Source organism: Muscardinus avellanarius (assembly GCF_963383645.1).
Source record: "Muscardinus avellanarius genome assembly, chromosome: 3".
Taxonomy (NCBI): domain Eukaryota; kingdom Metazoa; phylum Chordata; class Mammalia; order Rodentia; family Gliridae; genus Muscardinus; species Muscardinus avellanarius.
In genome coordinates this window covers 83520083-83532991 of record NC_137788.1, presented here as the reverse complement: position 1 = coordinate 83532991, position 12909 = coordinate 83520083, and positions in this window count along the sequence as shown.

Below are 12909 nucleotides of genomic sequence, written 5' to 3'. Positions count from 1 at the left end.
TAGAAGGGCTTCCAGGAACCCCAGTACCACAAAACAAACAAAAATTCTAGGAAGGAGGGATTGGAAAAGAAGCTACATACAAAGAAAAGATGTGCATGTGCTTAATTCCACTTCATGATCAAATAGAGAGTTTTAGATATTTGGTTACTTCCACTAGTTGAGACCAAATACCCATTACCTATGTCCTAGGAAATTCTGGGTCATGGGAAATACTACAAGGATAATGGATTATCAGAGAATGTGGGAAAATCACGTTCTGTGATCAATCAAGGTTTTGCTTTTTATGGTCTACAAATTACAAGGTGAGAAAGTTACAGCAGACCACGTCAGATGTGTGGTTCTCTTGACAATTAGTTTAGAATGAGTTTGGGTATTAATGACAGCAATGTTAGCATGTGAAGAGAATGAAAGTGTATATTTAACATCTGGGAAGAAAGATTCAGAGGTTTTGTTTTCCCCTTTCATAAACTAAAAGATGACATTTCTTAGGTAGGACTTACATACAGTAAATTGCTGCAGTGGTCCAACCTGAACCAAGACTTCTTGCAAGGAAATAAAGCAACTTCCTCCTTTCTCCCGCCAGAGGGAGTCAAAGCCTGGTGTTTAAAATTCAAATCAAGTTTACATCTCTGAGGAGTCTAAGTAACACTTTTCATATTTAGACAGAAGGAATGTGGGGTGTGTGTGTGTGTAGTGTGTTACTAAGTATTGAACCCAGAGGCATACTACCTCTGGGCCACACCGCAGGCCTGTTTTATTTTTTTATTTTGAAACAAGGTCTCAATAAACTGTGGAGAGCCTCACAAGGTGGCTGAGCCTGGCTTCCAACCTGTGATCCTCCTGTCTCAGCCTCCCAAATACTGGGATTACAGGAGTGCCCCACCACACCCAGCTACAAGGATTATTTTTAATTGCTATGTTCTATTGGCTGTTCTTGGAAGCTATTTTATCCTTGTCCTGAAGCTCTTAGAAACGTTTATTTCTAGCAGAGTGTGGTGGCACAGGTCTGTTATCCCAATACTTGGGAGGCTGAGACAGGAGGATTGTAGCATCAAGACCAGTCTCAGCAATTTAGCAAAACCCTCAGAAACCTAGCAAGACGCTGTTTCAAAACAAAAATAAACAACAGCCAAGATCTGGGTGTGGAGCTGGGTATGGTGGCGCACACTTGTAATCCCAGCATTTAGGAGGCGGAGACAGGAGGATGGCGGTTTGCAGACAGCCTCAACTACTTCGACCCTTTGCAACTCAAAATGTTTCAAAATAAAGAATAAAAATGGGGAGGGGGGTGGCTTGGAGGTAGAATTCCTCCAGGTTCAATACTCATTACCGGGTTCCATCCCCAGCCCCCCCCCAAAAAAAAATCTGGGTGTGGTGGAGCATACTTATAATACCACTATTTGGGAAGCTGAGACAAGGGCGTCGATTGCAGGTTCTCAGCAGCCTCAGCAATTGAGTCCCTCCACAATTTAGTGAGCCCTATTTCAAAATAAAATAGGGCTAGAGGATAGCTTAGAGCTAGAATGCCCCTGGATTCAATCCCAAGGAAAATACACACATTAAAAAATAATAATAATAATAATAATATAGTGGGCTTGGGGTGTAGCTTAGAGGTAGAATGCCTCTGGGTTCAATTCCCAGTACCACACACACAAATCTACATTTCTAGCAGTCTTTGCTAGCTCTGCTGAGGCTGGCGGAGGACCAATTTAATTCATTCAATGAGTATCTGGGAACGATACAGTCAGGCCTGTTGTGGGAGGTAGAGCAGAAATTTAAAAGATAATTCCGACTTCAAGGACTCTCCAAATTCTCTGGGAGAAATACAGCCTGTGAATATGAAGCAGTGTGTAAATGCAAGGCAACATACTAGACAGTAGCAAGATGTGATTGGCCATCCCTACCAGAAAATGTTCTTGAGTGCACTCCAAATAGTAAGCACACGCCACTTTGCTAGTTATAAAGCACATCCCTGAAGCATTCTTAAAGGATGCGATCTCAGAAGATAACAAATTTCATAGCGTAGAAATTAAGATTTTATGCTGTGGAATTACGAAACAAGGTGCTCAAATCTTGGCTCTGCCTTTTCTATATGAGGGGTGTGTGTGTGTGTGTGTGTGTGTGTGTGTGTGTGTGTGTGTGTGTGTGTTTTCCCCAGTATCTTTGTAGGCCTTCTCTGAAAATTCTTCATGCAAAAATCATCAAGTTGTCATGAGGATTATAGGAGTTAATCCTTGCAAGAACTGATCTCAGTCCTGTCACATGGGAAGTGTGTAACAACTGGTTGTTATTATTATTAGCAAACGTTTCTCAGTAAAGAAATCCCATATCCTTCAGGAATATCCCACAGTACAATTTGGACTAGATTTGTTGCAACCAGTTACATTCTGTACCTCTCTACCCCACTCCTACACAGCTAAACACATCATGTTTGTTACCAAAGGATGTTTAGCTTCTCTGCCTGAAAATTTCCACCTCTAGTGTCAAGGCTTCCTCAGAATTTTTCCTCCAAATTTAGGTAGATATAATTGTTTTCAAGAGTCCAACCACATGGTTTCCCAAATCAATAGTACAGGCTACCCCTAAAGCATTTATTTTATCTTATTTTATTTATTTATTTATTTATTTATTTATTTATTTATTTTTGTGGTACTGGGGTTCCTGGAAGCCCTCTACCTCCGGGCTACAATCCCAGACCGATTTTTACATTTTTATTTGGAAACAGGGTCTCCTAAGCCAGCGCGAGTGGCTGGCTTTGAACCTGCGCGATCCTCCTGTCTCTGCCTCCCAAGCGCGGGGATTACGAGCCACCTCGCCCGGCTATTTATTTTTGAAACAGGGTCTCACTGAGTTGCAAAGGGACTCACTAAGTAGCTGAGGCTGTCCCCGAACCACAGTCCTCCTGTTTCAGCCTCCCAAATGCTGGGATTACAAACCTGGGCTATCACACCCAGCTGATACTGGTTTCTTTTGCTACAAGAAAGGTTGTGCTTTAGAGCAATCAATGAAGGAGGTGATATTCAAGCTGAGCACAAGGGAGCTTAGAGGGTCAGCAATACTATCACGCCCCATACAATTAAGTAATTAATTAATTAATTTATTTATTTTTGCAATATTGGGGATGGAACCCAGGGACATTCTACCTCCAAACTACACCTCCAACCCTATTTTTTAAAAAAATCTTCATTTTGAAACAGAGTCTCACTAAGTTGTAGAGGGCCTCACTAAGTAGCTGAGGCAGTCCACAGACCTGAACTCCTCCTGTCTCAGCCTCCCAAGTACTGAGATTACAAGCATGCACCACCACACCCAGCCTATTCAATTTATATTTAGTGTTTTTCTATGATTTCTTCAGCAAACAGAGCTTGAGTGTCTAGTTGACATAGTAGTGACTTCAGGGGCATACAAAGATAGAAAAGCCATGTGCTTGTTTTACTGCCTTTTAGAAATGAAGACAGGAAGCCGGGCAGAATGGCACATGCTTGTAATCCCTGTACTTGGGAGGCCAAAGGCAAGATCGCAGGTTCAAGGACAGTCTCAGCAAGAAGTGAGACTCTAAGCCGGGCGTGGTGGCGCATGCTAATAATCCTCATGCTTGGGAGGCTGAGACAGGAAGATCGCATAGGTTCAAAGCCAGCCTCAGTTACTTAGTGAGGCTCTCAGCAACTTAGTGAGACCCTGTTTCCAAATAAAGTATAAAAATAGGTCTGGGCGTATAGCCCAGAGGTAGAAAAGCACCTGGTTACCACCCCTAGTATCACAGAAAGAAGAAAGAAAGAAAGAAAGAAAGAAAGAAAGAAAGAAAGAAAGAAAGAGGGAGAGGGAGAGGGAGAGGGAGAGAGAGAGAGAGAGAGAGAGAGGAGATTCTCATCAACCTAGTGAGACCTTGTTTCCAAATAAAAATAAAATAGAGCTGGGGGTGTAGCTCAGAGGTAGAATGCCCCTGGGTTCAATCCCCAGTGAAAGAAAGAAAGAAAGAAAGAAAGAAAGAAAGAAAGAAAGAAAGAAAGAGAAAGGAAAGAAAGAGAGAAGGAAAGACGATGACAGGTAGCTACCCAAGCAGAGTTGAGAATGGATCCACCATATGATCCACCTATAACACTCCTGGGTATCTTTCCAGAGGGACTCAAATCAGATATTATAGTGATGCATGCATATACATGTTTATAGCAGCACAATTCAGAATAGCCAAATTATGCAAACAACCTAGGTTCCATCAACAGATGAATAGATTACAAAGTTATGGGATATACACACAATGAATTCTCAGCAATAAAGAGGAACAAAATTGTGTCATTTGTAGGAAAACAGATAGACCTGGAGAACATTATGTTAAGTGAGATTAGCCAGTCACAGAAAGTGAAGGGTCATATGTGTTCTCCACGATGTGGAAGCTGGGGAGTAACTGAGACACAAGAGGGACGATAGAAAGTGGAGGAGAAACCCCAGTGGAGTGAGGGAAATGACTCGGAGGGGGGCAGGGAGAATTAAAAAGGAAACAGCTGGGCGTGGCGGTGCGCACAGGAGACACCAACACTTGGGAGGCCGAGGCAGAAGAATCTGGTTTCGCGGCCAGCCTCCTTAGGCCCTTTGCAACTCAGTGAGACCCTGTTTCAAAATAATAATAATAATAAAAAATAGGGATGGGAATGTAGCTCAGAGGTAGAATGCCCCTGGATTCCATCCCCAGTACCGCCAAAAAACAAAAAAAGAAAAGAAACACTTCCATTGGCATTTTGTACATATGTGAGAAACCCAATACCAATCTCAATAATATCCTGTATGGGGAAGGGGGCCAGGGGGAAATTCAACAAGTGCTGAGTTTATGTATGTCACTATGACTATGAACTATGGTATGCTGTGAAACTGTAATGCACGAATTAATGTATTAAAAATAGAGTGAAAGATGTATGAATAATTAAAGAAATAAAGCTCCCCAGGTGATTCTGATATGCAGCCGAATTTGAAAACCTGTGTTTTCTGCCTTTCTAGCTGAAGAAGACCAGGAACACCAACCTCACCAGGGATCTGGTTAGGAATCCAGGATCTCAGGTCCATCCCAGACCTGCAGGATTATAATGTGCATTTTAATAAGATTCCTGGGCAGCTCATTTACATTAAAGTTTGAGAAATGCTTGTTTAGGGCTTTGGTATTCAAACTCTCATTATTCCACTTAGACTACTATTACTAGCTCCATGTCCTTAATAAAGAAGCTCTTAACTCTCCATCATACAGCTCCAATTTAGGCTGGATGTGATAGGGTGGCGCCCATTTATATTCCCAGTACTTTGGGAGACTGAGACAGGAATATCACAAGTTTACAGCCAGCCTCAGTTACTTAGTGAGGCCCACCGCAACTTAGTGAGACCCTGTTTCCAAATAAAAAATAAAAATAGGGCTGGGGATGTGGCTCGGAGATAGAGCACCCCTGGGTTCTATCCCCAGTACTGCAAAAAGGGGGTGGGGGGACAAAGCTCCAATTCAACCTGATTTATTGGCCCCAAAAGTGACCTTCGAGGAAACTATGGCCTTTTACTTTCTACTGTTTGGGAACTGGGGGAGAAAAGTTATATTGCTAATGATGTCTAAGAGAACCTGGGATCAGTCCATCCCACAAGAGTCAGAAGAATGGCTGCAGGCTGCCTTCCTCCTCCTGCGTCAGACAGAGGGACTTGGCAGACACCCCCAGCCTCAGGGTGACCATCCCCGAGGCTGCCACGCTGATGAATAAAGAACACTCTCCAGCAGAAGTGGTCATGCTCTCAGAGTTCAGCTGTTTCCCCGTTGCTGTTTCTGTCACAGATCCACAAATGACATCAACAATCCCCCCTCCCAGTGGAGACCTTGTTACTCTTCATCCATCTCCTATTTCTTAGTTCTTGCATTCATTTGCCATTGCTTTCCAAAGCTGTTGGCTTCACCTTGTCTCCACCAAGTTCATGGAACTGTTTTTTACTTTTAGAACAAGATTTTTGCAAGTGATGCTAATTTTCAGAACATCCATTCACCACCCTGTGATCACTTAATCTCATCATTAAATCTGAAACCAGCAGTCCTTGGGCAGCCTGGCCTGTCTCTGTGGGTCAGAGGGAGGAGAGGCAGAGGATGTCTCAGAGAGACAGGGCTGAGCACAATGTATGGGTGGGTTTGGAGGCAGCCTTATAACTGGGAAATTCACCCCCTGAACCTATTTTCACAGCTCTAAGGTAGAGAAAATGATTTCTGTTTCGGAGTCGTCATGAGGATTAACTGAGCCGCTGACATGCACTGACAGACAGTAAGGAATCTATAATAGTGACTTATTACTGCATTAACAAATTACCCCAGGCCTTAGTAGCTTAAAATGATAAAAATGTATTTTCTCACAGTCCCTGTGGGTCATGGAGCAGCCTAGCTGAGTGATTCTGGCTTAGGCTTTCTCGTGAAATTGTCTGTGGCGGCAGTCGTCTGCAGGTTTGCTCTGTGTCTAAGGTGGTTCATTTACACAGCTGTTGGCAGGAGGCCTCAGTTTCTTAACACATAGACCTTACCTCTCCCCTCCGCTCCAGTCCACAAACCTTCAGATAAGGAAGACAGTGGAAGCCATTCAGCGCTTCTCACTCCTAAGCACTTTGGCTGAACTGGAAGCTTCCGTTCAAGACAGAAAGTCACGATTCAGAAATTCAGGACTCAGAATTTATCCCAGTTCATCTGAAGGACATGGAGGCACCTGGGGTGACCTTTTTCCCTGTTCTTTGCTACTTGCTCGCTTTCTCCTTGAAATGATTCATTCTGTGCATTTTCACCTTTTTTTTTGTACTGGGATGGAACCAAGGGGCTTTCTATGTCCAGGCTACACTCCTAGACCTACTTTATATTTTATTTGGAAACAGAGTCTCAATAAGTTGCTGAGAACCTCACTAAGAGCTGAGGCTGGCTTTGAACCTGTGTGATCCTCCTGTCTCAGCCTCCCAAGTGCAGGGATTACAAGCGTGCGCCACCACGCCCGGCTTCATTCTGTGCATTTTATTATATCTAAGATGTCAGGTACAGTCATAAACTCTAGCAGTATGCTACCTGGAATTGCCCTCCTCATTCTGAAATGGCCACCCTCGAATACAGATTATTTTCTTATGGGTCCCTGACAATGAGACTGTATAACTGAATTTATTTGCAGAGTGGTGGGGTCACCATGATTTTTGACTCAGCTCTCCAGTAGCAACTGTCAAATATCCAGAAAGAAAAGAGCGAGCTAGCATCAAGTTCACTGAAGTTTGCAGTGGGAGGCATGATAAAAGAAGGACCACCCCTTCCCTTCTGTAAGATCCTGGTTGATAGTCAAAGGTGTGTCATTTTTAAGCCTGTAGCTAACAATGATACGTGAGAAGACCTTCAGGATATTGTCCTCCTAACAGATTCCATGCTGGAGCGTTGATCACAACTCAGGCAGGGGAAGGATGGGTGGATGGATGAATGGATAGATGGACGGACGGACAGACAGACAGATTCACTAATTTTATTTTTTCGGTACTGGGGATTGAACCCAGGAACATTCTACCTCCAACTGCACCCCCAGCCTGATTTTTTATTCTTTTCTTTTTTGCAGGTCTAGGGATGGAACCCAGGGACATTCGACCTCTGAGCTACATGCCTTGCCCTATTTTTATTCTTTATTTTGAAACAGGGTCTCACTAAGTTACGGAGGGCCTCACTAAGTAGCTGAGGCTGTTTGCAAACCATGATCCTCCAGTCTCAGCCTCCCGAATGCTGAGATTACAAGCATGCACCACCATGCCTGGTTTATGAGGGACTTTTCTGTGGGAAAGTGTATGAGGCTTCTCTCCCAGAGGCCGAACCTTTAGGTAAGAAAGATGTGCTTGAAAGAGGTCTCTTTGGAGCTGGGCATGGTTGTGCACGCTTGTAATCCCAGCATTTAGGAGGCTGAGACAGGAGGATCGCGGTTCACAGCCAGCTTCAGCTATGTAGTGAGGCCCTTTGCAACTCAGTGAGATCCCGTTTCAAAATAAAGAATAAAAAATAGGGCTGGGGGTATAGCTTGGAGGTTGAATGCCCCTGGGTTCCATTCCCAGTACCATAAAAAGGAAGGAAGGAAGGAAAGAAGGAAGGAAGGAAGGAAAAGAAAGAATAAGTCTCTTTGAGAAACGGCATTAAGTCCTGTCTGCCCAAAAGTTGTTTCCCTCGGATTCATTTCACCAAGTTTGGCTGCTCAGTCACTCAGAGGCTGCCGCAGCTATGGCCCAAGGAAATCCGGCTACTTCTCACACAGCAGCAGACCTTGGCCTCATCCACATGCAGCTGGGTCTGCGGGAATGCAGGATGCTGGAGTTAAGAAATCACAGAAGCTTCCACCCAGATTTCAAAGGCAGGCTGTGTGGCCAGGCAACTTACATCAGGGTCAGAGACCCTGTGGGCAGCCCCGAGGGGGCAGTGCATGAAACTTAAGAACAGAGCTGAAGCTGCAGGGGGATGCTATGAATTAGAGAGGCCAGGATATGGAACACCTGCTGGAAAAGGCTGCAGTCTGCAGGGAGAGCCCGCCTGAGAGAGCAGCCACGCGGGCTGCAGCCACCAAGGCACAGGGCCGGGACACGCAAGCCCTCTGTGACCCGTCTCGCCACTGCTGCCCCCGAGGCCGGAGTGCAGCCGCTGGGTTTAATGTCTGCCGGGCTGTGTTTTTTGTTTTTGTTTTTCTGCAGTACTGGGGATGGAACCCAGGAGCATTCTATCTCTGAGCTATATCCCCAGCCCTATTTTTTATTCTTTATTTTGAAACAGAGTCTCACTGAGTTGCAAAGGGCCTCACTAAGTAGCTGAGGTTTTCCAGCTGTGTTTTGGTCTTACTCTGGTCCCATGTGGTGGGGTGTTTGGATTTGGCTATGGAATGTCCCCTAGAAAAGCTCATGGGTTAGCAGGGCAGCAGTGTTCAGAGGTAAAATAGTTGACTCTGGAGGGCTTTGACCTCATCAGTGAATGCACCCATTGGATGGATTCATCATTTGAACAGATTGGCTGGGCCGTAACTGCAGTCAGGTGGGGGGTGTGGCTAGAGGAGGTGCCACCCGGGGGACTTATCTCTCCCCCTGCTTTTCTCTTGCCCTCTCTGTTTCAGCTGCCAGGAGTGGAGCAGCTTCCCCCATGATGTCCCGGCCCCTGGTGATCTTACCTTGGAGCTGAGGTTCATGGACTGGAACTCTGAGACTGTGAGTCAAAGAAACCTTTTCTCCTCTAGGTTACTTTGTCAGGTATTTTAGTCACGGCAACAAAAAGCTGACTAAGATAGAAATTGGTGTCTCGTTTATTGCCTTTCCTCGTGTGGCCTTAACACAGCATCAGAGTAGGTTACAAGGCCCAGCATTTCCTAGTCACCTTTGACCACGGAGATCTCTTTAGCTTGGGCTCCCATGAAAGCACCAGTGTGTTTTCCTTCTTCTCTCTCTCATTTCCTCCTTCCTTCCTTCCCTTACTCTTTTTCTCTTCTTTCCCTCTTTCTCATCCTCCCTCCTTCCCATTTTCTCCTTCCTCACTATCTCTCTTTCTCCCTCTTTTCCTGTCTCCTTCCCTTCTTCCCTTTAGATGTGTTTATAAACAGCCTGCATTTAGAGTCAAGAGACCTAGAAACCTGGCCCGGTCTTGTCCCTAACTTAGGGTGAGTCCCTCACTCTCCCTGGACCTCCATGTCGTGTCCTCTCCTGTAAAAGGAGGGGCTGCCCGGGTGATCCTTCGCATCCTCCCTAGCTCTGAAACGCCTCCATCCTCTGAAGTCCACAGACTGCAGGCAGGAGCAGAGAGGGCCCTTCTTTGATAAGTGGCGTCAAGACAGCCCCGGGCTGGTCTCTTCTGCCAGACTTCCCCGCTGTGTACAGTCCCAGTGCAGCAGCTGTCACTGAGATCCCCCTACTGGTTCCAGATAGGCCTGCTTTGGATAAATGACACACTTGTCTTACTAAATCTGACCAACTCAAATCATGCCATATGCACCTTATTACAAACCTGTCCCCGTGCCAGCCGGGTGGATGTGCTCCTTTCTGGGATTCCAGCTAAGGGGTGACATGGCCCTAATGGTGGTGCAGCTGGCCTAGAGAAGTGGTCTGTTTTACTTGTCAGCCCCTGTGTCCTGTGTAAATCCTGATTCTCGCCAGGTGTGGTGGCGCACGCCTGTAATCCCAGCACTTGGGAGGCTAAGATAGGAGGATCACGCAGGTTCAAAGCCAGCCTCAGCTACTTAGTGAGGCTCTCAGCAACTTGGTGAGACTGTTTCCAAATAAAATATAAAATAGGTCTGGAAGTGTAGCCTAGAGGTAGAAAGCCCCCGGGTTCCATCCCCAGTGCCACACACAAAAATAAATAAATAAATAATTACTGATTCTCAGCCCGGCGTGGTGGCACGCGCTTGCAATCCCAATACTTGGGAGGCTGAGACAGGAGGATCCAGGGTTTGTGGCCAGCCTCTGCCACTTAGCGAGGGCCTCAGCAATTGAGTGAGACTCTGTTTCAAAACAAGAAGTATAATAAGGCTAGGGTGTAGCAGACCTGCAGAGAGCAGGACTTAGTTTGCTTTCCACACAAGAAGTGTGAGTGTCCTGCCTGGGTAGCCTGTGGTTTTCTCCGAAGAGACCTTAACACACCCCCCCCCCACACACACACACAGATACCTCTGCATCTGAGGATGGAGCCCAGAGTCTCGACATGCTGGGCAAGTGCTCCTCCACTGAGCTCCAGCCCAGCCCCAAGACCTTAACTTTTAAGTGCCTTGGTTGCTTTTCCCTACCAGGAGTGTAACCCTGCAAAATACATTAGCTGCTGCCAGAAGGAGAATGTGCCAAGAGAGGCTGCTGCTTTGCAGCTCTCAGAAGCGAAGCAGAGTGGGATGGGCTGGCTTCTCAAGGCCAGGCTGCCCCTGGAGGGTGCTGCAGGCCGATACTGGTGCCAGCCGGAGCTGCCAGCTCAGGTGGACACAGAGAGGACAGACACAGAGAGGTGAAACAGAGAGGACAGACACAGAGAGGTGACACAGAGAGGACAGACACAGAGAGGTGACAGACAGCCCTGGAAATGATTCTATAGCCCTGATGTGGAGTAGGGAGGGGATGTAGGTGTAGGGCTGAGATAGTTTATCTTGGATTACTGAACAGGGTTTGTGTGTTCTGCCGTCCTTACTTGACCTTGTGTGTGGAGACAATGTTACACACTGGTCTGTCGCCCAGAGACTCCATTCCAGAGCTCACTAAAGCACAGAGGGGTCTCAGGACCTGTGAGTTCTAATCCATTGCTGGGGAGCTGAGGAAGGGGATGGCTTGGAATAAAACACAGCCACAGCCAATCCCAGCAAAGCTGCCTCTTCTTTCTCTTTCCTTCCTTCTTTCTTTCTTTCTTCTTTCTTTTCTTTTCTTTTCTTTTTTTATGGAACCCAGGGCATTCTACTTCTAAGCCACACCCCCAGCCCTATTATTTATTTATTTATTTATTTACTTATTTATATTTATTTATTTATTTATTTTTGGTGGTACCAAGGGTGGAACCCAGGGGCTTTTCTACCTCTGGGCTACACTCCCAGATCTATTTTTATACTTTATTTGGAAACAGGATCTCACTAAGTTGCTGAGAATCTCACTGAATACTTAGGCTGGCTTCAAACCTATGTGATCCTCCTGTCTCAGCCTCCCAAGCGCTGGGATTACAAGTGTGCACCACCACGCCCGGCTTTTATTTTTTATTTTGAAACAGGGTCTCACCGAGTTGCAAAGGGCCTCACTAAGTAGCTGAGGCAGGCTGCGAACAGCAATCCTCCTGTCTCCACCTCCCAAATGATGGGATTAAAAGTGTGTGCTAGTGCCAGGCGTGGTAGCTGGTGGCACACGCTTGTAATCCCAGAGCTTGGGAAGCAGAGACAGGAGGATCGCACAGGTTCGAAGCCAGCCGCGCAGGCTTAAGAGACCCTGTTTAAAAAAAAAAAAAAAGTATAAAATAGGTCTGGGAGTGTAGCCCGGAGATAGAAGGGTTTCCAGGAACCCCAGTACCACCAGAAAAAAAAAAAAAAAAAAAAAGGCATGTGCTACTATGCTTTTCTTTTTCTCTTTCTTTCCTTCTTTTCCTTTGGGGTGCTGAAAATTGAATCCAGGGCCTCACACGTGCTAGGCAAGGACGTGTGAGGCGCATCCCCAGCCCACAGAGCTGCCTCTGTGCAGTTTTCTGGGGATGGTTTGGATCTTCCCTGGAGAGGGACTCCCTGTGGGGCCACCTGGACGTACAGAACAAGGTGCCCGGAGGAAACTCGTCTAAATCTGAATTAAGTGCTTTTCTGGTTTTGTTGTTGTTTATGAAACAAAATAAATGAGGAGGAAGGGCCCTGGCAGGCAGCCTTGGGCTTACAAAGTGGGGATAAAAAAATGTCACTTGAGGAATGGGGAGAGGAGACAAAGCGGCTAGTGTGGCAGGAAGCCTGGGAGGAATAAATCCAGGAAGAAAGGCGGGGGCCTGCCCTGAGGTGGGGGGCAAAGGGAGAGGGAGCTCCTGGAGCAGGGGGCGGGTGGCGGGGGCGCCCACGGCAGGGGAGCCGAGCCTGTCAGCATGTCTCCCTGGTGCAGAGCTGTCCTCTGTGGCCTGTGGATCCCAGCGATCGCTGGCTCCATGTTGGAGGGGTCCAGCCAGTCCTCTCAGCGGCACCTGCCCACGGGCCAAGGCTGAGCACCCGCGCAGGCCCTGCCCTGTGCGAGCACTGGCCCACAGCTCACAGAGGCCACAGAGGCGTGGGGCTTCCGAGGGAAAGTGTGGAGAGAAGTTGTTTTCATCTCTGGTGCCTTCTTCTTTGGGCGTCCTCACCATGTCTCAAAGCAGTTCACAAGGCTTGCATAGGGTGCACGATGTCAGAGGGCGGGCGTGGCCTGGGCCAGGAGTGTGGGCCAGGCCTG